The 20941-nt window shown below is 46.8% G+C and overlaps 2 long non-coding RNA genes across 2 annotated transcripts in view; both read left to right on the top strand.

The window, feature by feature from the left end:
• The window catches only part of LOC139235657 (uncharacterized), a 53698-nt gene extending 46246 nt beyond the window's left edge, over positions 1-7452 (top strand). The window contains exon 3 of the long non-coding RNA XR_011588490.1: positions 7282-7452. This is a non-coding gene — a long non-coding RNA (uncharacterized lncRNA). The remainder of the gene's footprint in view (positions 1-7281) is intronic.
• Positions 7453-10425: 2973 nt separating this feature from the next.
• Positions 10426-17019, top strand: LOC139235658 (uncharacterized). The gene is made up of 2 exons (XR_011588491.1): positions 10426-10458; positions 14808-17019. It is a non-coding gene; the product is annotated as an uncharacterized lncRNA (long non-coding RNA).
• Positions 17020-20941: the final 3922 nt, after the last annotated feature.

Below are 20941 nucleotides of genomic sequence, written 5' to 3'. Positions count from 1 at the left end.
AGTTGAAGTGCCTTACTCCAGTCCGAGTGCACACCTCTGCCAGCCGAAGTCCCTTACACCCGTGCCAGTGCATGCCTCTCCCAGCCAAAGTGCCTTACCCCAGTCCCAGTGCACACCTCCCCCACAACTGAAGTGCCTTACCCCATCCCAGTGCATGCCTCCCCCAGCCGAAGTGCCTTGCCACAGTGTGAGTGCATGCCTCCCCCAGCCAAAGTATTTTACCCCAGTCGCAGTGCAAGCCTTGCCCAGCCGAAATGCCTTACCCCCATCCCAGTGCATGCCACCCCCAGCCGAAGTACCCTACCTCAGTCCCAGTATATTCTCCACCAGCTGAAGTGCCTTACCCTAGTCCCAGTGCATGCCTCCCCCAACCAAAGTGCCTTACCCCAATCCCAGTGCACACCTCCCCCACAACCGAAGTGCCTTACACCATCCCAGTGCATGCCTCCCCCAGTTGAAGTGCCCTCAGCCCAGTCTCAGTTTATGCATCCCCCATTTGAAGTGTCTTATTCCAGACCCAGTGTAGCCCTCTCACAGTTGAAGTGCCTTGTCTCCAGTCCCAGGGAATCCCTCCCCCAGTTGAAGTGCCTTACCCCAGTCCCAGTGTATCCCTCCCTCAGTTGAAGTGCCTTACCCCGGTCCAGTGTATCCCTGCCCCAGTTGAAGTGCCTTACCCCGGTCCAGTGTATCCATGCCCCAGTTGAAGTGCCTTACCCCAGTGCCAGTGTATCCCTCCCTCAGTTGAAGTGCGTTACCCCAGTCCAGTGTATCCCTGTCCCAGTTGAAGTGCATTACCCCAGTCCCAGTACATGCGTCCCCCAGCCATAGTGCCTTACTCCAGTCCCAGGGTATCCCTCCCCAGCTGAAGTGCCTTAGCCCAGTCCTGGTGTCAGCCTCCCGCTGTTGAAGTGCCTTACTCCAGACCCAGTGTATCGCTCCCACAGTTGAAGTGCCTTTCCTCCAGTCACAGTGTATCGCTCCCCAGCCGTAGTGCCTTACCCCAGTCCCAGTGCATGCCTCCTCAGCCAAAGTGCCCTACCCCAATCTCAGTATATGCCTCCCCCAGCTGTAGTGCCTTACCTCAGTCCCAGTGTAACCCTCCCTCTGTTGAAGTGCCTTACCCCAGTCCCAGTGTATGCCTCCCCCAGTTGAAGTACCTTGTTCCTGTCCCAATGTATCCCTCCCACATTTGAAGTGCCTTACCCCAGTCCCAGTGTATCCCTCCCCAGCCGAAGTACCATACCCCAATCCAAGTGTATCCCTCCCCCAGTTGAAGTATTTCCCCCAGTCCCAGTGCATGCCTCCCCCAGTTGAAGTGCATTGTTCCAGTCCCAGTGTGTCCCTCCCACAGTTGAAGTGCATTACCCCAGTTCCACTGTATCCCTCCCCAGATGAAGTGCCTTACCCCAGTCCCAGTGCATGCCTCTCCCAGTTGAAATGCCTAAACGGAGTCCCAGTGCATGCCTCCACCAGTTGAAGTGCCTTAATCCAGTCCGAGTGCACACCTCTGCAGGCGAAGTCCCTTACACCCATGCCAGTACATGCCTCTCCCAGCCAAAATGCCTTGTCCCAGTCCCAGTATATGCCTCCACCAACCAAAGTGGCTTAAACCAGTCGCAGTTTATGCCTATCCCAGCCGAAGTATTTTACCCCAGTCCCAGTGCATGCCTCCCCCAGCCGAAATGCCCTACCCCAGTCCCAGTATATTCTCCCCCAGCCGAAGTGCCTTACCCCAGTCCCAGTGCACACCTCCCCCAGCTGAAGTGCCTTGCCACACTGTGAGTGCATGCCGCCCCAAGCCAAAGTATTTTACCCCAGTCGCAATGCATGCCTTGCTCAGCCGAAATGCCTTGCCCCCATCCCAGTGCATGCCTCCCCCAGTTGAAGTGCCCCTAGCCCAGTCCCAGTTTATGCCTCCCCCATTTGAAATGTCTTATTCCAGTCCCAGTGTAGCCCTCCCACAGTTGAAGTTCCTTTCCTCCACTCCCAGGGAATCCCTCCCCCAGTTGACGTGCCTTACCCCAGTCCCAGTATAAGCGTCCTTCAGCCGTAGTGCCTTACCCCAGTCCCAGGGTATCCCTCCCCAGCTGAAGTGCCTCAGTCCAGTCCCGGTGTAAGCCTCCCGCAGTTGAAGTGCCTTATTCCAGAGCCAGTGTATCCCTCCCACAGATGAAGTGCCTTTCCTCTAGTCACAGTGTATCGCTCCGCAGCTGAAGTTTCTTACTCCAGTCCCAGTGTATGCCTCCCCCAGTTGAAGTGCATTGTTCCAGTCCCAGTGTATCCCTCCCCCAGTTGAAGTGCGTTACCCCAGTTCCAGTGCATGCCTCTCCCAGTTGAAGTGCATTGTTCCAGTCCCAGTGTATCCCTCCCACAGTTGAAGTGCGTTACCCCAGTTCCAGTGCATGCCTCTCCCAGTTGAAGTGCCTTACTCCAGTCTGAGTGCACACCTATGCCAGCCGAAGTCCCTTACACCCGTGCCAGTGCATGCCTCTCCCAGCCAAAATGCCTTGTCCCAGTCCCAGTGTATGCCTCCACCAACCAAAGTGCCTTAAACCAGTCGCAGTTCATGCCTATCCCAGCCAAAGTGCCTCCCCCAGCCGAAGTATTTTACCGCAGTCGCAGTGCATGCCTCCACCAGCCAAAGTATTTTACCCCAGTCGCAGTGCATGCCTTGCCCAGCCGAAATGCCTTACTCCCATCACAGTGCATGCCTCCCCCAGCCGAAGTACCCTACCCCAGTCCCAGTATATTCTCCACCAGACGAAGTGCCTTACTCTAGTCCCAGTGCATGCCTCCCCCAACCGTAGTGCCTTACCCCAATCCCAGTGTATCTCTCCCCCAGTTGAAGTGCCTTAGCCCAGTCTATGCCTCCCCCCATTTGAAGTGTCTCATTCCAGACCCAGTGTATCCCTCCCACATTTGAAGTGCCTTACCCCAATCCCAGTGTATCCCTCCCCAGCCGAAGTGCCTTTCCCCAATCCAAGTGTATCCCTCCCCCAGTTGAAGTGCCTTCCCCCAGTCCCAGTGCATGCCTCCCCCAGTTGAAGTGCATTGTTCAAGTCCAAGTGTATTCCTCCCACAGTTGAAGTGCGTTACCCCAGTCCCACTGTATCCCTCCCCAGATGAAGTGCCTTACCCCAGTCCCAGTGCATGCCTCCACTAGTTGAAGTGCCTTACTCCAGTCCGAGTGCACACCTCTGCCAGCCGAAGTCCCTTACACCCGTGCCAGTGCATGCCTGTCCCAGCCAAAATGTCTTGTCCCAGTCCCAGTATATGCCTCCACCAACCAAAGTGCCTTAAACCAGTCGCAGTTTATGCCTATCCCAGCCAAAGTGCCTTACCCCAGTCCCAGTGCACACCTCCCTCAACCGAAGTGCCTTACCCCAGTCCCAGTGCATGCCACCCCCAGCCGAAGTGCCTTACCCCATCCCAGTGCATGCCTCCCCCAGCCGAATTACCCTACCCCAATCCCAGTATATTCTCCACCAGCCGAAGTGCCTTAGCCTAGTCCCAGTGCATGCCTCCCCCAACCATAATGCCTTACCCCAATGCCAGTGTATCGCTCCTCCAGTTGAAGTGCCTTAGCCCAGTCCCAGTTTATGCATCCCCCATTTGAAGTGTCTTATGACAGACCCAGTGTAGCCCTCCCACAGTTGAAGTGCCTTACCCCAGTCCCAGGGTATCCCTCCCCAGCTGAAGTGCCTTAGCCCAGTCCCAGTATATTCTCCACCTGCCGAAGTGCCTTACCCTAGTCCCAGTGCATGCCTCCCCCAACCGTCGTGCCTTACCCCAATCCCAGTGTATCCCTCCCCCAGTTGAAGTGCCCTTAGCCCAGTCCCAGTTTATGCCTCCGCATTTGAAGTGTCTTATCCCAGACCCAGTGTAGCCCTCCTACAGTTGAAGTGCCTTTCCTCCAGTCCCAGGTAATCCCATCCCCAGTTTAAGTGTCTTACTCCAGTCCCAGTGTTAGCATCCCCCAGTTGAAGTGCCTTACCCCAGTGCCAGTGTATCCCTCCATCAGTTGAAGTGCCTTACGCCGGTCCAGTATATGCCGCCCCCAGCCGTAGTGCCTTACCCCAGTCCCAGTATATGCCTCCCCCAGCTGTAGTGCCTTACCTCAGTCCCAGTGTAACCCTCCCTCTGTTGAAGTGCCTTACCCCAGTCCCAGTGTATGCCTCCCCCAGCTGAAGTACCTTGTTCCTGTCCCAATGTATCCCTCCCACATTTGAAGTGCCTTACCCCAGTCCCAGTGTATCCCTCCCCAGCCGGAGTGCCTTACCCCAGTCCAAGTATATCCCTCCCCCAGTTGAAGTGCCTTCCCCCAGTCCCAGTGCATGCCTCCTCCAGTTGAAGTGCATTGTTCCAGTTGCAGTATATCCCTGCCACAGTTGAAGTGCGTTACCGCAGTCCCAGTGTATCCCTCCACGGCCAAAGTGTCTTACCCCACTCCCAGTGTATGCCTCCCCCAGTTGAAGTGCCTTACCCCAGTCCCAGTGTATGCCTTCCCCAGGTCAAGTGCCTTACCTCAGTTTAAGTGTATCGCTCCCCAGCCGAAGTGCCTTACTCCAGTGCCAGTGTATCCCACCCCCAGTTGAAGTGCCTTACTCCAGTGCCAGTGTATCCCACCCCCAGTTGAAGTGCCTTACTCCAGTGCCAGTGTATCCCACCCCCAGTTGAAGTGCCTTACTCCAGTGCCAGTGTATCCCACCCCCAGTTGAAGTGCCTTACTCCAGTGCCAGTGTATCCCACCCCCAGTTGAAGTGCCTTACCCCAGTCCCAGTGTTTGCCTCCCCCGGTTGAAGTGCCTTACCCCAGTGCCAGTGTATCACTCCCCCAGTTGGAGTGCCTTAACCCAGTCCCAGTGCATGCCTGCCCTAGTTGAAGTGCCTTACCCCAGTCCCAGTGTCTGCCTTCCCCAGCTGAAGTGCCTTACCCCAGTCCCAATGTATCCCTCCCCCAGCCGATGTGCGTTACCCCAGTCCCAATGTATCCCTCCCCCAGCCGAAGTGCCTTACCCAAGTCCGATATCTCTGCACCAGCTGCATGGAATGATTCGGGCCAGGCGGGGGCGGGGCTTGCTGCTTGTCAATCACAAAGTGCAGAACCAATAGTTTCCTGGGTTAATAAACCCGGGGAGTGAGAGGGGTCTCACAGCCCGAGTGTGGGCCCAGGCCCGAGAGACAACACTCCGCACCACCCGCTTCACACACACCCGGGCTCGTCCCCAGGCCCCGAATCACAGCCTGCAGACCCCGTGTTTACCCACCGGTTACAGACACGGTCAATGAGCGTCCGGGGGAGTGGGCTCAGCGGCCATCATCTTGGTCAGGGTGGAGGGAGCGGGCTCAGCGGCCGCCATCTTGGTCAGGGTGTGGGGAGCGGGCTGAGCGGCCGCCATACTGGTCTGGGTGGAGGGAGCGGGCTCAGCGGCCGCCATACTGGTCTGGGCGGGTCTCGCGGCGCATGCGTGGCTTTTTCAGCAGGGACAATGGGTGGGCGGGGCTTCAGGTTGTCTGTCAGTTTGATTGGACCACATGTTTGTGACCAGGTCAGTGGCCCCTGAAACGGAGTCTTCTTGTGCTGATTGTTGCCTGGTGACTCTGGGCCAGCCCGACTCACCTTATTGGGCCAGTCTGGGCTCACCCCATTGGGCCAGCCTGGGCTCACCTTATTGGGCCAGCCTGGGCTCACTCTATTGGGCCAGGATCTTACTATTGGACCAGCATGGGCTCATCCAATTGGGCAAGCATGGGCTGACCCTATTGGGCCAGCACGGCCTCACCCTATTGGGCCACTCAATTGCACTATTTTGGGCCAGCCCAGGCTCAGCCTACTGGCCAGCCCGGGCTCAGCTTATTGGGGCAGCATAGGCTCACCCTATTGGACCAGCACAAAAGATGCAGTGTCCAGCAGAGAGAATCAGCAGCTCATTGATTTTATTCTTACTCTGCGCACAGCGGGTGCAGAACTGAACCCAACCTTGTAAACTGGAAATGCATCATCACAGTCACATTGGGGAGAGGACGTTCACCTGCTCTGAGTGTGGGAAGTGATTCACTCAGTCATCCAACCTGCTGACACACCAGCGAGTTCACAAGTGACTGCAGGGGTTAGATTCTGCTGTTATTGCTGGTGTTAATGGCTTCCTGACTGAATCTTGTTTCTTGTGTTGGTTGGAATTTGTTTCTGCTGATGTGAATAACCCCTATAACTGGGCTGGAGTTTAATAATTTGATATTATAAATAACAGAGTGTGTCGATATTTGATGAGTCCAAGATAAGAGGGGATTAAGTTATTTCCTGTTACCGACTGCACCATTTTGTCATTTTCTCCTTTCTAACTATACATTATTTCAGTCTCATATCTTTGGTTACTCTCAGGGACAAGTCCTAGTTCCTCTTACCTTCCAGAGTACCTCTCCTTGCCTTGGTATCGAGCAAATGTGTCAGAAACACGCCCGGGATCACTAAACACAAAACCCAGTCTCATAATCACTTTCAGACACTGGACTGAGTGTGTGCCCCTGTTGGAGCGGATTTTTGGACATATACTTGACTAGTATACGGGACCAAACATTTGTTTTTATTTTACCCTTGAATGAATTTTGTAAGGGACAATACTGATGCATCATGCTTTATATAAAAAAACACAGTTAGACTTCAAGGTATGCTGGCATTGAGTTATGGAGATAGGAAAGTGAGATAATGAACGACTGGAGAGATAAGTGGGGGTATGTTTGTCTATACCGGTGCCAAAAATCCTGCCACTTGTTTTTTTTGTTGATAAAAGGGGAACTAGTCCTCCTGGATGCATATAATTCCTGTCACAATGCGAGGCTGGTTTATATCAAGAGCTCAGCCTTGGACAGTAATTGTATGAAAAGCTTTGTAAACCTTGTAATGCGATGATTGAACTTAAGGACTAGTGCTAAAGCACGTGATGTAAAGTGACATAATTTGTAAGATAAAAAACCTCACTGGAGATTATCAAATTGAGAAGCTGGTTCAGAGACAGGGGTCGCTAACACTTCTCCCAAAGTTTTGTCTCCGATTTAATAAACCTCTCTTTATATATTATACAGTCTCGGAAATATTTTTCCACAACAAAATAGCGTCACAAACAGGATACTGTCCGATCAGAAGTGATCACTTAAGACAGTATTTGGAATCTGGTGTTAGAGACTGAGAGAGAGGTCTATGAGTACGACGGGATAGTGTATAAGATACGAGTAAGTAGATAGCAGGAGGTGGCTGACTAACCAGTTTGAGTTGTCCCTTTAGTAAATAAGGTCGGTGCAGAAGGGAGCTGATCACTAGAGACGAAACTCCGGTGGTAAGGAAACACGCTAGCTTTGTTGCAAAGACAAAGGGTCTCCACAGAGTAGTCATGGCCGTGAGTATTACAGAAACAAAGGGAAATGTCCGAGACTGGCGAATATGGAAGGTAAGGAAGGGAATCTAAAACGCGGGCTGCCCGGGTCATTAATTAATTCCTATCATTAATTGTAACTTGCGTAATTACATAACGCCATAAGAAAGCTGATAGTGACTATCTTAAGTGACATATGGATCTAAAAATAGAACTGGCCAGAGTTAAGCTTTGTTGAATCAAGAGAGACTTTTGTGAATATCTATTTTGAATGAGAATACTTGAGTGATTTTGACTGCGGAATGAATGAAAAGCCTGTTTGGGAAGGTATGGAGTGGCTGACCGTTTTAGCTCCACCCACCTTTTCCAAACAGAGTGAAAGTTTTTTTAACCCTTCGTAGTGTTGTCCTGTATATTGGAAGTTTAAGAAAGTGTAAAACTTATGTTATTACATTTTAAGTTAGAAACGCAGGTGTGGATATATTCGGATGATAAGTTATGGAGCTAGGAAATGCACAAAGGATAGGTTTGTTGAATAAAAGAGAAAAAATACATAGTCCCGGTAGTAAAAAAAAAATTTATTTGACACGCTCACTTACTTGTCGAAAGAAAACATGCAATTGGGTTGAAAGACATAAATTTAGTCGAGGAATGAGATAAAGAATGCCTTTTAAAACGCTCCCATTTTCCTTTGTGTAAAACCTTGAGACAAAAACTTCTAGCTCAGTAAAAAAAAAAAGTTTTAAATCTAGAAATACCTTCAGGGATCAGGTCAAACTCCTGGGCGAGTGGTGAGCTATCTGTGAAGGTGTAAAAGGGACTTTTGAAAAAGGCGAAAACAGTAAGCTTTGGCAGTTTAGAAAAGACACAACTTTGAAAATAAACAAATTGAACGATTGGAAAGAAAAAGTGTCTTCGATTGTCTGATGATTTTAAATACTAAACCTAATTTGAAGAAAGGTGATCTAAAAAAAAAGACATAATGCACTAATTAGGTGCTGGAAAAAAAAAGGGGTGTTTGCGATGGATAAAGACATAACTTACTAAATACCAGTTGATATCAGCTGTGAAAAAGATATTGGTTTAATTGGGAAAAAAAAAGAATTTGAAGAGGTAAAAAACACTCTCCATTGATGATGATTTTAAATTATTAAAATTAAGTCAGTGCCGCTGGGACCCGAGACGAAGAGATAAGTATTGAGAAACTACACCAGGACACTTCTGAGGAGGAAATAGATATGTGGACAAAACAGGGCGCAACACAAGGGAAGGATAACGTTTGTAGACGAAACGACAAGGTAGTGGCGCCTGAATGCATACAGAATACCTTATTGGAGTTGCATCATGGCCTGTCTCAATCAGGATGAGAGGCCATGACCGGGAGTCTTGGGAGAGATTGGTGGTGGAAAGGGATGGGGAGAGATATCACCAAACATTGCCATCGATGCATTACGTGCGCACAATATAATCCAGGCCGGCCCATTAATATTAAAATGGGACACCAGCCCCGTCCACGGGGGCCATGGGAACATGTACAAATTGATTTCACAGGTCCTTTGCCCCCATCCCATGGAAAAAAGATATTGCCTAGTGATTATAGATCAATTTACCCGGTGGGTAGAAGCTGTCCCCACACGTGATTGCACTGCCTCAACAGTGGTAAGGATATTCTGACCAAGGCACCCACTTCACCAGGAAGATTGTAAAAACAATATGCCAGCTGATGGGCATAAAACAAAAATTCCACATCCCCTACCACCCCCAGAGTTCTGGGATGGTAGAGCGCATGAACCATACCCTTAAGAACGCCCTGGCAAAGGCCATGCAAACGTCAGGAAAAACATGGACGGAAGTATTACGCATTATTTTGATGAAGTTAAGAGCCACGACAAACTGGACAACCGAATTAACCCCTTATGAACTAATGACAGGAAGGGCGATGCAATTACCAGAGAACATCATAACAGGTGGGACCGATGTAGGCCCATTAAAAGACAAAATAAAACGGTATGTTTTGGAACTAAGTACTCAATTAAAAGGGATGCGTAAATTAGTTAGGGACTGTGGAAGAACTTTAGTTCACGATATAGGAAGGGGTTAAATTTCTCTCTTCCTTTTAGTAAGTTTAATTCTGTGCTGAGACTGCAGAATCCTGCAAGGCCAGAAAATACTTGATGTCTCTTCTTTGTTAGAAAAGAACAGATAACATGAAAGCTGTACATCTGGTATTTGTATATGTTAAGATACCCCCATTGCCTGGACAAACTGATTTCTCTGATAAGAGGGGCTTTTAGTGATGATCTTGCTGACCCTCGAAAAGATTGAATAATGACGTGACAAGATACTGTTGGGCTGTGTAAACTGACCTTTGTGCCCTGTTTAGAATTGGTAATGTTCCTGAATAATGTAGGTGTCAATTGTAGAGATAAAATTCCTTTTTTTCTGTATAAAGATGGAACAAGTTTCTATAGAATTTCGGAGTATTGCCTTGGTAAGGACCAAGCAGCTCTCCGAGATATCTCGCCTGTACATATTAAAGAATCTCTTGAAGCAAGACTCTGAAATCTCCGCTTGAGTTACTTTAACTTAGAAATTTCCTCGACAGTTTCTGGCGTAGTCTGCAGGACCTCTGATAACGAGATCCCAAACGAACAAAATTAAAAGTAAAAAAAAGAAAAAGAGGAATTTTAAAAGGATTTTCCTAGCTTAAGGGGGAAAGTGCCTAGGCTGTCCTAGAAAAGGGGGCAAGCCGCCTAGATCCCGGAAGGGTGAGGCATAGGGTAGCTACCGTAAGAAGCTAAAATAACAAGAAAGCTAAAGGAGACCCGAGCCGAGCCGAAAAGAGACACCGGTGAGCGCTTTGTAAATACTGTGTGTGTATATATTTTTGTGGGCGTGTCTTAACCTCTCGTTTCAGGAAACACCACGAGAAACTGCACCCGGAGAGAATGGGAAACAGCTCTAGTCGAGCAGGATGCTTGCGTCCAGTTCCTAGAAAAGGGAAGAAAACCGACCCTCCAACTAAAAGAATGAGTATGCAGCGTAAAACTGAAAAAAGGATTCGTAAGGTAGTAAAGCAACGAGAGAAGGTAGGAGATCCAATTGTGCCACCCGGCTCGCCGGCGGACACTGTAATTAAAGAAACAGGAGATGACCGATACGCGGTAACGTTTAGTAGCGATTTATATGGTTGGTCTGATGGGGACTGGCCTTATGGAGGAAGTTTTAAATTGTCTTTAATCGAAGAATGGAGGAAAATAACTAAGGAAGGGGGAGGAGACCCTACTTGGGACAAAGATTATATGGATAAATGTTTTATTAAATGGCTAGAGGTTGCAAAAAGACATCAGCCTCCGAAAGTAAAAATATCAGAGAATAAATCAGGAGAGAAAGAAAAGGGGGAGCCAATCTGAGAGCTGGTATGGTCCTAAGGTCACAAACAACCCCAGCTCAGGCAGAAGCCGACTCTACCCTCCTCCTCCAAAATCCCCGAGTAATGATAGGAACCACAGCGGTTTTAAAACCCTGGTCTCCGGGAGAGGCCAGAGATATGATCTCTGCAGCCCCAAACCCGGTAAAGAAACCTGTTGCATTTCATAACTGGCTTGAGCAGACCTGTACAATTTATAATCCGCTACCAGGGGATGTTAAACTATTATTACAAGCAGCGTACGGATCTTCCTGGCAGGGAGTAAAAGATATGTTCCATATCCCGCCCGGAGAAGAAGGGGATTGGAGAGCTAATAATGATTTGCTAAATGAAGGAAACGAATCTTTAACACACTGGCTACAGAATAGAGGACGGAATGCAATTCTACAAGGGGCTAGAAAACATGGGGATATAGGGGAGGTTACTCGCTGTTTGCAGAAAGCGGAAGAATCAATGATAGATTTCGCAGCCAGGTGGAAAAATAGCTGGGAGGAGTATGCAGGAATACCCTTAGATACGAATGAACCTTTAGCAGTACAAACACTGCTGAACTGCATGTTACCACAGCATGCAAAGACCTACAAAATTAAAGTTTTAGATTGGCAAGGAAAAACCTGGAAAGAGACAGTCACTGTCTTGGCAAACATGGACAGGGAGGGATTGTTCAATTACGTAAGTAAAACCAAAGCAACAGGTCAATATTACCAGCAGAGAGGCGGAGGGCAGGCGCAGAATCGAGGGGGATTTAGGGGTAGAGGAAGAGGAAGAGGACAGTGGTCACAGCGAGATCGCTCTCAAGATGAGTGTAGAAATTGTGGAAGAATAGGGCATTGGGCTCGCGACTGTAGATGCCCGCCCAAACAGAATAGAGGGTCGCAAGGGAACTTTTCCGAACCTCCACCTCCACCAGCCCCTCAATTTTCCTTTTCTAACCCCAATCCGTATCAATCAGCATAGGGATGCCCCAGAGGCATAACGGTACAGGCAGCGACTCTTCGCTTATCAACGGACATAGAAGAAAATCCCTTAGCAATACTAAAAGTAGGAAACACTTATGTAAAGTTCCTGGTGGATACCGGCGCCACTATGTCCTCTGTACCGCCCTCTGTGGGATTACCCGTAAGCAACACCACTGTTTTAAGCATGGGTGTGGCCGGCGTCCCCTTGAAAGATTTTTTATCCGAACCTACTAAATTGACAATTGAAGGACAACAAGTTAATGACGAAACCCTGATAGTCTCTAAGACAACGCCTCTCCCTCTATTAGGAAGACAGACTTTGTGCAAACTAGGAGCCACAATATATTGCACAAAGGAAGGGATGTTTATGGAGATCCCTCCAAATAACATTCATCAGTTCTTTAATGGGATAGAAAGAGAGAAAGAGGAAAAGAATGAAGAAAGTGCTGCCCTTTATAGTTGGCAACTGAGTGGCAACTTCTACTCCCCCCTGATAAAAGAGGCAGTGGAAAACTTAAAGATTAAAATTGACCCTAATATTAAAGAGTTATTGTATATCATCTTAACAAGCTTTGAGGCAGTTCAGCTTCACTGTACAGCCTGGTATACTCGACACAGGGCTGAAGACTATCAGCGCTTTGTGCAACCGTTCTTAAATAAAAACGAAGTAATAGAAGCTACTCCCCACATTTATTTCGGATCTGAAGGGTTGGGGGTGGCCGTGGAGCTAACACCGTTACAACAAAAACGATTTAAAGAAGAAAGTACGACACCCCATCTGACATTGGCTGTAAAGCCCCCAGCAAAACCTAAAGACATGGGCGGGATGTTCTTAGACATAGAAGAGAAAAGACAGCGACCAGGTTATCAACCATGGGTGATGATAGAACTGCAGGATATACGGCTAGAATTTATCACCCGTGACAGAGGAATTCTCCACTGGGAGAGAAAAGGGCACGATGCTACGTTTGAAAAACAGCAACCCCCCAGACAAACTAGCCCTAACATACCAATGGCACTGAGTCAAGTGTCCCCCGAACTCTGGGCTAAACATAAAAACCATGTTGGACAAGTCTAATGTATGTGAATGAAAAAGAAGGATTCGCAACAGCAGTGTTAACCCAAGAACATGGTGGGGGGAAATAGACCAGTTGCTTATTATTCGGTAATGCTCCCCCCAGTAGTACGAGGAATGCCTGCTTGTCTGCGTGCTGTAGCCGCTACTGCGGTCATGGTGGAAAAATCAGTACCAATTGTATTGGACTATCCGTGCACTGTTATCACCGCGCATGCGGTGCTGTTATTGTTGAATTCCGCAGCAACTCAGCATTTCACAGCATCCCGAAGGACAGGCTACGAGGTGCTGCTGTTGTCACACCCTAACTACACTTTTCGCCGTGCGCCTGCAGTAAACCCTGCTGTTTTTGTTCCTACCAGCTCCACTAGAGAAATAGAGGACCCAGACCAGCACGACTGTCTGTCAACAGTGGAGATGGCTACCATGCCTAGACCAGATTTGCTTACGGAACCAATGGACAATCCCGATCTCATTCTTTATACAGATGGGTCGTCTCACAGACCATCAGACAATTTGCTCCTGGCAGGCTAGGCTATTGTGAACCCATATGAAATTGTTGAGGCATTTGCCTTGCCCCCCGGAACCTCGGCACAGGCAGCTGAATTGTTCGCCCTAACTAGAGCATGTATATTAGCTAAAAATCAATCTGCTAATATATATACCGATTCAAGATATGCATTTGGTGTAGTCCATGATTTTGGACAACTATGGAAAAACAGAGGCTTCATCACCTCTGGCGGGAAGCATATTAAGCACTCACAATTAGTGCTTAACCTGATAGATGCCATTCAATTGCCAAAAAGGGTTGCTGTTATTAAATGCGCAGCCCACACAACTGGTGAAGATGAAGTATCAATAGGAAATAGGAGGGCCGACGAGGCGGCCCGACGAGCCGCTTTGGAACAGACGTGCTGCCTACAGGCAGCCTCAGTCTCCCCTCTGCCAACACTGAGCGCCCAACAACTTGAAATAGCACAGCAACAAGTTACAGTGCAGGAAAGAAAAACATGGGAGAAACAAGGATGTTTTTTTAAAAAATAATATCTGGACCCATCCTGACGGACGAACTGTATGTCCCAGGTCTTTGTTTTTGCCCTTGTCTCGCCTAGCTCATGGTCAGGCTCACATGGGCAAAGGAGGGATGATACATGCTATCAATGCGCAATGGTATGCACCAGGAATAACAGTAATAATTGAGAAAATTGCTAAAACCTGCCAAATTTGCCAACAAAACAATAGAGGAAAGACGCCTGCAGAATATGACCATCTACCCCAACCAAGCATGCCCTTTGAAAATTTGCAAATTGATTTTGTCCACATGCCTCCAGTATTAGGCTTTAAGTATCTATTAGTAATAGTAGATATGTTTACAAGGTGGGTAGAGGCATATGCAACAAGGAAGGATGATGCCCGAACAGTAGTGAAGATCCTATTTAAAGAAATAGTGCCAAGATATGGGATACCTATGGGAATCAATAGTGACAGAGGAACACATTTTACAGGAAAAATAGTGCAGAATCTAGCCGAAGCGCTAGGTTTCCAGTGGAAATTGCACATACCGTATCAACCTCAGTCCTCAGGCATGGTGGAAAGAGTCAATGGAGTGATAAAGTCCACCCTTACTAAAGTATGTCAAGAAACAGGACTAAAATGGCCAGATGCCCTTCCATTGGTACTATATACCATAAGAAACCAAAAGAACCGAAATACTGGTTTGACACCCCATGAAGCCTTATTAGGAAGGCCAATGCCTACTGGTGTGAAACCGCCACTAGGAGCAGAAAAGGTAGCATTAATTTGGAATGACGAAAAGTCGCTAAAATATGCTCAGGCCATGTGTGAAATAGCGAGAAGCCTGCATGAGCGAATAAAACAGACCCAAGTACCTCCGTCAGAGGGAAACATGCACCCTTTCAGGCCGGAAGAGCAAGTATTAGTGAAAACTCTAAACAAGGAATCTTTTTCTCCTAGGTGGAAGGGACCATATCAGATAATCCTCACAACAAGAACCGCCCTGAAACTGGAAAAACATCCAAATTGGATACACGCCACCCGATGTAAATACTACCTTCCAGACGAAACACAGCAAGAAGAAGAAATACCGAGCTAGGGCGGACACACCCCGAAAAGAACTGTACTCATCCCCTTTTGTTTCTACCGAGCCAGGCTGGACTAAGAGCATAATACCCCGAAGTATCAAGCTAGATGTCAGAACTTGCCTGTATACCAATTTGGGTCTTTATCTTGTGGATCACTGTTACTATTGTACTAGTAAGCTATTATTTTAACGAATTGGTTCAGGAGCATTATAGAAGAAAACAAAGGGAGGAAGATGAGGAAGGACTCCTGGCAAAACTATCAGGGGACACTGGGTATGTTAATCCTTCTGGCAGTGGGAAGAGTTAAAACAGAAGAAAGGTTTATAAAAGAAGGTAAAATATGGAAAGGAGAAATGGCCTGGGGCACGATTGACAAAGCAGGACAGCAGGACACTTATGTATGTTCGGAAAAAGAGGATTGCAAAGTGGGGAACTTCACAGTAAGGTGTGAGGCCTGCGGAATAGGGGTGGACCCAAGATCAGGGGAAGTGAAAATAACCAGTGAGGAAGGATTTAACATAACCTTGAAATGGAAGGTACATATGACATGCCTGACCAGCAAGGAAATAGCTGAGAGCCAAGAAACTAATGGCACGTTTTGTGACCCCGAAGAAGATTGTCATTTTAAAATAGAAAACAGAGGATGGGTAAAGTGCATGAACCGTACAAAAATACTACATGGGGGAACCTATATTAAACAGTGGACACATAATAAAAATAGGCATTCCCCCAGAGATCCGGGCCATTTAAAACGGATATTGACCACCTGCATATCGGTAGTAAGATCCCCAGGTATAGTAAATTTAACCATACAAATCCTATATCCGCTAAGGGAGAGGGATGGTTGCAACACGACCAGTGTTGGAGTCACACTGGACCGATCCTTGAGAAAAAAGCGAGACGTGCTGGGAACTGTATTAGGTGGGGTAGGAGTAGGAATGGGAGCCTTGAACACAATAGATATAGAGACCCTGCAAAACAAAATCCAGGTTGTAGGAGGACTAATAGGAGAAAGTATAGAGTTGAGAAACGCGTGGGATGAAGGGCTACAGCAACTACAGGTATCTGGCTACATAACAGACAAAATGACAAAGAAATAGAAAAGGCATTGTCCAAGCGGGGCAGAGATATTCACCAATTTGAGATAGAAATGAGTTTTAAAAAGGGACAATTAGTACGAATAGCAAACACAGTTACCTCTATAACAGCGCATCACTGGTGGGATATATTCCTAGGCTGGTCCCCCAGGGCAACAGCGGTATTAAAACTGGCAATACACCCGATAGTAGTACTTGGTGTAATTTTGCTGATTCTGCTGCTAATTGTCTGTGGAATGGGGCTGAAAGTAAGATCCCTGTTAGGACAAGTAATGAACCTAGTAGAAAAAATAGAGCAGAAAAATGTGATCGTGAACGGAAGGTTAAACAGAATAGAGGGACAGTTAGATGACTATAATGAAAAAGAATGTTTAAAGATGAGACCTTACCCAGAGGGGTATGAGCCTCCCTTTTCTTTCTAAGAAGGAAAGCATGTTGATCATTAAAGATAAAAGATCAACAAGGAGGGAGTTGTGGAAGAACTTTAGTTCACGATATAGGAAGGGGTTAAATTTCTCTCTTCCTTTTAGTAAGTTTAATTCTGTGCTGAGACTGCAGAATTCTGTGCTGAGACTGCAGAATCCTGCAAGGCCAGAAAATACTTGATGTCTCTTCTTTGTTAGAAAAGAACAGATAACATGAAAGCTGTACATCTGGTATTTGTATATGTTAAGATACCCCCATTGCCTGGACAAACTGATTTCTCTGATAAGAGGGGCTTTTAGTGATGATCTTGCTGACCCTCGAAAAGATTGAATAATGACGTGACAAGATACTGTTGGGCTGTGTAAACTGACCTTTGTGCCCTGTTTAGAATTGGTAATGTTCCTGAATAATGTAGGTGTCAATTGTAGAGATAAAATTCCTTTTTTTCTGTATAAAGATGGAACAAGTTTCTATAGAATTTCGGAGTATTGCCTTGGTAAGGACCAAGCAGCTCTCCGAGATATCTCGCCTGTACATATTAAAGAATCTCTTGAAGCAAGACTCTGAAATCTCCGCTTGAGTTACTTTAACTTAGAAATTTCCTCGACAGTTTCAATCAGGAAGAAAGAGATGCGGCAGCAGAGCTTACAAAGCTCCCTGAAGTCCCGTTGGCGGGAAGTCGCTTTATGGTAAGGGTCGTACCGGGAAGACTGGGGTTTGCCCCAAAATGGATAGGACCATATGAGGTTATAATCAGCGGGGACACTTGTGCCTGCATCGATGTAAAAGGGAACGGACAATGGAAGCATTGGACCCATCTTAAGGTTTTTGAACGAGCCGTTTAGCACACGTATTAGTTGTTGTTGTTTGTCTATTTACAGATTGACAGCGAGAGATTCTTCAAGCAAGCCATATGGCCATTTTGCCTTTGACTATTTGTTAATTTTTGAGTAATAAGATGAAACTATATATTGCGATTGGTCCGATTATCATAGTTCATGTTTGGTCCGGCCTGCTAGCTAGACCGAAACGAGAGTTACATGTGAATACCTTTTTATACATGTCTTATGTTTATGCACAAAGTGGGAACTTTTCGAGTTGCTGGGTATGTTCGCACATCCCCATACATAGCAAAGGAGGCATCCCTTTGAGGTCAATCTCCCTCAACATTTTGGAAGTAGTGGAGTGGGTAATAAAGAAACGTGGAGATGGGAGGGTTACCTTTTGGATGCATTGACGGATGGTACCATCCGGAATACAATAGGTTGGTACGACCCCCATTCATGGTTTTGACCAACACCTCAGGAGTTGGAAGGCTCACTGCTGACATTTGTTTCACTAGAAACCTGACTGGTGAGGAAACAGATTTTGAGCAGGATATAGCAATTGTACGCAATACTTTAACCTCACCAGGTGGAACATAACAGACAGCGAAACAATAAACCAGAGGTTCCTTGAAATGGAGAGTTTGAAGAATCAGACAAGTAGCCAGGACTGGGACCCTAAGATTAGGTGGCGACGGGGGCTGAGAGAGAGAGATTGGGATCGAATCTAACAGCATACAGTGGCACTTATTTTGTGTGCGGGCACAAGGCCTACCCCTGGTTGCCACAGGACTGGAGGGGGTCCTGTTATTTGGGATATGTGGTCCCCTTTGTCAGATGGGTACATACTTTAGCAGAAGTACAGACACCAGGTCGAATAAGACGAGCTCTTACCCCGGTAGAGAGGCTATTTGGGGTCATGATGCTCCCATTCGGGATAGGACACACCATGGATGAATTACGTAACCTAGAGAGGGTACTGGAACAGATAGTTAACGACACTGCTGAAGCAATGGAGGGCATAACGGCTGAAATGGTACCCATACTCACAATGTTACTCCAGAACCGAATGGCCCTAGATACGAGCACAAAGTGGGGGCACATGTGCCTTAATTGGAGCTGAATGTTGCACTTACATTTCCGATAATTCAGAAAACCTAACCAACCTCGCTGATCACATAAGAAGGGAGGTAAAGAAGTTATCCACGACAGAAGGAGGATCTGGCTGGTTTGACTGGCTGTTAGGGGAATCCTTGGGGTCCTATCTTATGCATGGAGTAATTATTCTGGTTGTAATAATAATTACTTGCTGTCTGATTATCGGGTGTTTTAATATCTGCTGTAAAGTTATGATGGCCCGACTGATCCAGTAGCCAGTGTAATCGCCGAAGAAGCAGCAGCACACCTGATGGAAATAACTGAAAACACCAAGGATGAAGAAACAGACGACGTTGACACTGACCACTATCTTTGAAGGGTAGCCTGGAGCTACAGGCAAGGTGGACATATGGGACATCATGGAAGTAACATATCCCAAAGGATGAATATATGACACCATGCTACTATCATTGTGGTCATCTGGATTTCGTGAACATCCTCCAGGACCAAAAGGGGAAATAATGTTGGAGCGGATTTTTGGACATATACTTGACTAGTATACGGGATCAAACATTTGTTTTTATTTTCCACTTGAATGAATTTTGTAAGGGACAATACTGATGCAATATGCTTTATACAAAAAAACATAGTTACACTTCAAGGTATGCTGACCTTGAGTTATGGAGATAGGAAAGTGAGATAATGAACGACTGGAGAGATAAGTGGGGGTATGTTTGTCTATACCGGTGCCAAAAAGCCTGCCACTTGTTTTTTTTGCTGATAAAAGGGGAACTAGTCCTCTTGGATGTATATAATTCCTGTCACAATGTGAGGCTGGTTTATATCAAGAGCTCAGCCTTGGACAGTAATTGTATGAAAAGCTTTGTAAACCTTGTAATGCGATGATTGGACTTAAGGACTAGTGCTAAAACACGTGATGTAAAGTGACGTAATTTGTAAGATAAAATAACCTCACTGGAGATATCAAATTGAGAAGCTGGTTCAGAGACAGGGGTATCTAACACTTCTCCCAAAGCTTTGTCTCCGATTTAATAAACCTCTCTTTATATATTATACAATCTCGGAAATATTTTTCCACAACACCCCACAGCATCTCTCTCTAAACCAATGACATCAAATAAGTGGCAAAGGTTTAGAATCAACTAGATGAATAAGTAAACACATCACAGCCTAATAACCTAGCTCTAAATTCACAGGAGAAAGTCTGTTATCTAACGCCTTGAATGTCAATTGGTGAGATGAGCGACTGAATTACTTTCTACGTGCAACAGCATCCATTCCCACTGTCCCTACATTTACAGTGTTGAGTCAGGTGGACGCACGAGTCTCACAGGCTGAACGATTGGTTGAAGGTAAATCCACACACAGAACATGTGTCCTGTTTCTCCCCGCTGTGATTGGTGTTTTTACAAAGGCTGATGATAAGGTGATCCTGATCAATCCAGGGAATCTCTCAAATCTTGACGTGATGTCCGGTTTGAGTTTCCCAGCTGCAGATCCTCCTCTTCGAACACCCTGCAAATGGTGGTTACAAATGTTATTACTTTAAGTAAAGGATTGAAATTCAGAACACACCATTCCAGATTCTACAGAACATCCTGACCTCTCCTGTCCCCCCTAAGCTGTAAATTCCTTATGCAAGGCTCTACCCTCCATCCTCCCTCTCTAAAATCAACATTCCTTTCATCGCCTCAGATGTATTATCTCCAGAAAGTGCGGAATCTGGCTGGGTGCAATTCCACAGACATTAGAAAACCTCTCGTGCCTCACCGTCAGTCGACACAGTGAGTGCCAGCAGGATTCCCACTGTGGTAGGCATCACAGCCTCAAATCCTGTCCTCAAATGACATCCACACACTTCCCAGTTGATGTCACTTTATCGGTCTGAAGAGCAGGGGCAGTGTCTGATTTTTACTCTTATTTAACCCAATGGTATTGAGGACAATTATAACCCCTGAACTGCTGCCAAGGCTGAGGTCAACCGACAGCCCAGATCAAGGATTGAACTTGGGACCTTCCCAGTCAGTATTGTAGTGTTCTAAAATTTGGGGGGTTGGGGAAGGGTTAGAACAGAATATTTTGAAACAAATTTTACTCCACCTTTAAATGAAATCTTCGTCACACTGCACAAATCTGGACTCTTTCCAAATTATACAATTGGATCTTCAAAATCAGTGAGACATTTTAGAAATGCTCAAGTCACTGAAATGGACAGCTTTACAATCACTGTACAGTACAGAAGGGAGCGACTGTCAATGGGAGCTCGGTTAGCGAAGTACTCCGACACCCCAAGATAAACTGGACTGTCCCTTTAACTATAAAGTAGCAGAGAAAGGGGAGTCCCTGTCCCTTTAAATATCTGCACCATTCCCACAGGCTGTGGGAGGAGGAAAAGCGCACGGCCTCCTTATATCCTGACCCAGCAAGCACCGCCGGATGGGCTGCCGCAGGGTCCTAAAATCCACTTTGTAAAAACGGTCGTGTTGAGCAGAACAACTTAAAAGGGCACACACAGAGTCTTTGCTAGCAATATATATATA

The sequence above is a fragment of the Pristiophorus japonicus genome, chromosome 23 (assembly GCF_044704955.1).
Source record: "Pristiophorus japonicus isolate sPriJap1 chromosome 23, sPriJap1.hap1, whole genome shotgun sequence".
NCBI lineage: Eukaryota > Metazoa > Chordata > Chondrichthyes > Pristiophoridae > Pristiophorus > Pristiophorus japonicus.
This window is presented reverse-complemented; position numbering and strand designations above follow the sequence as displayed.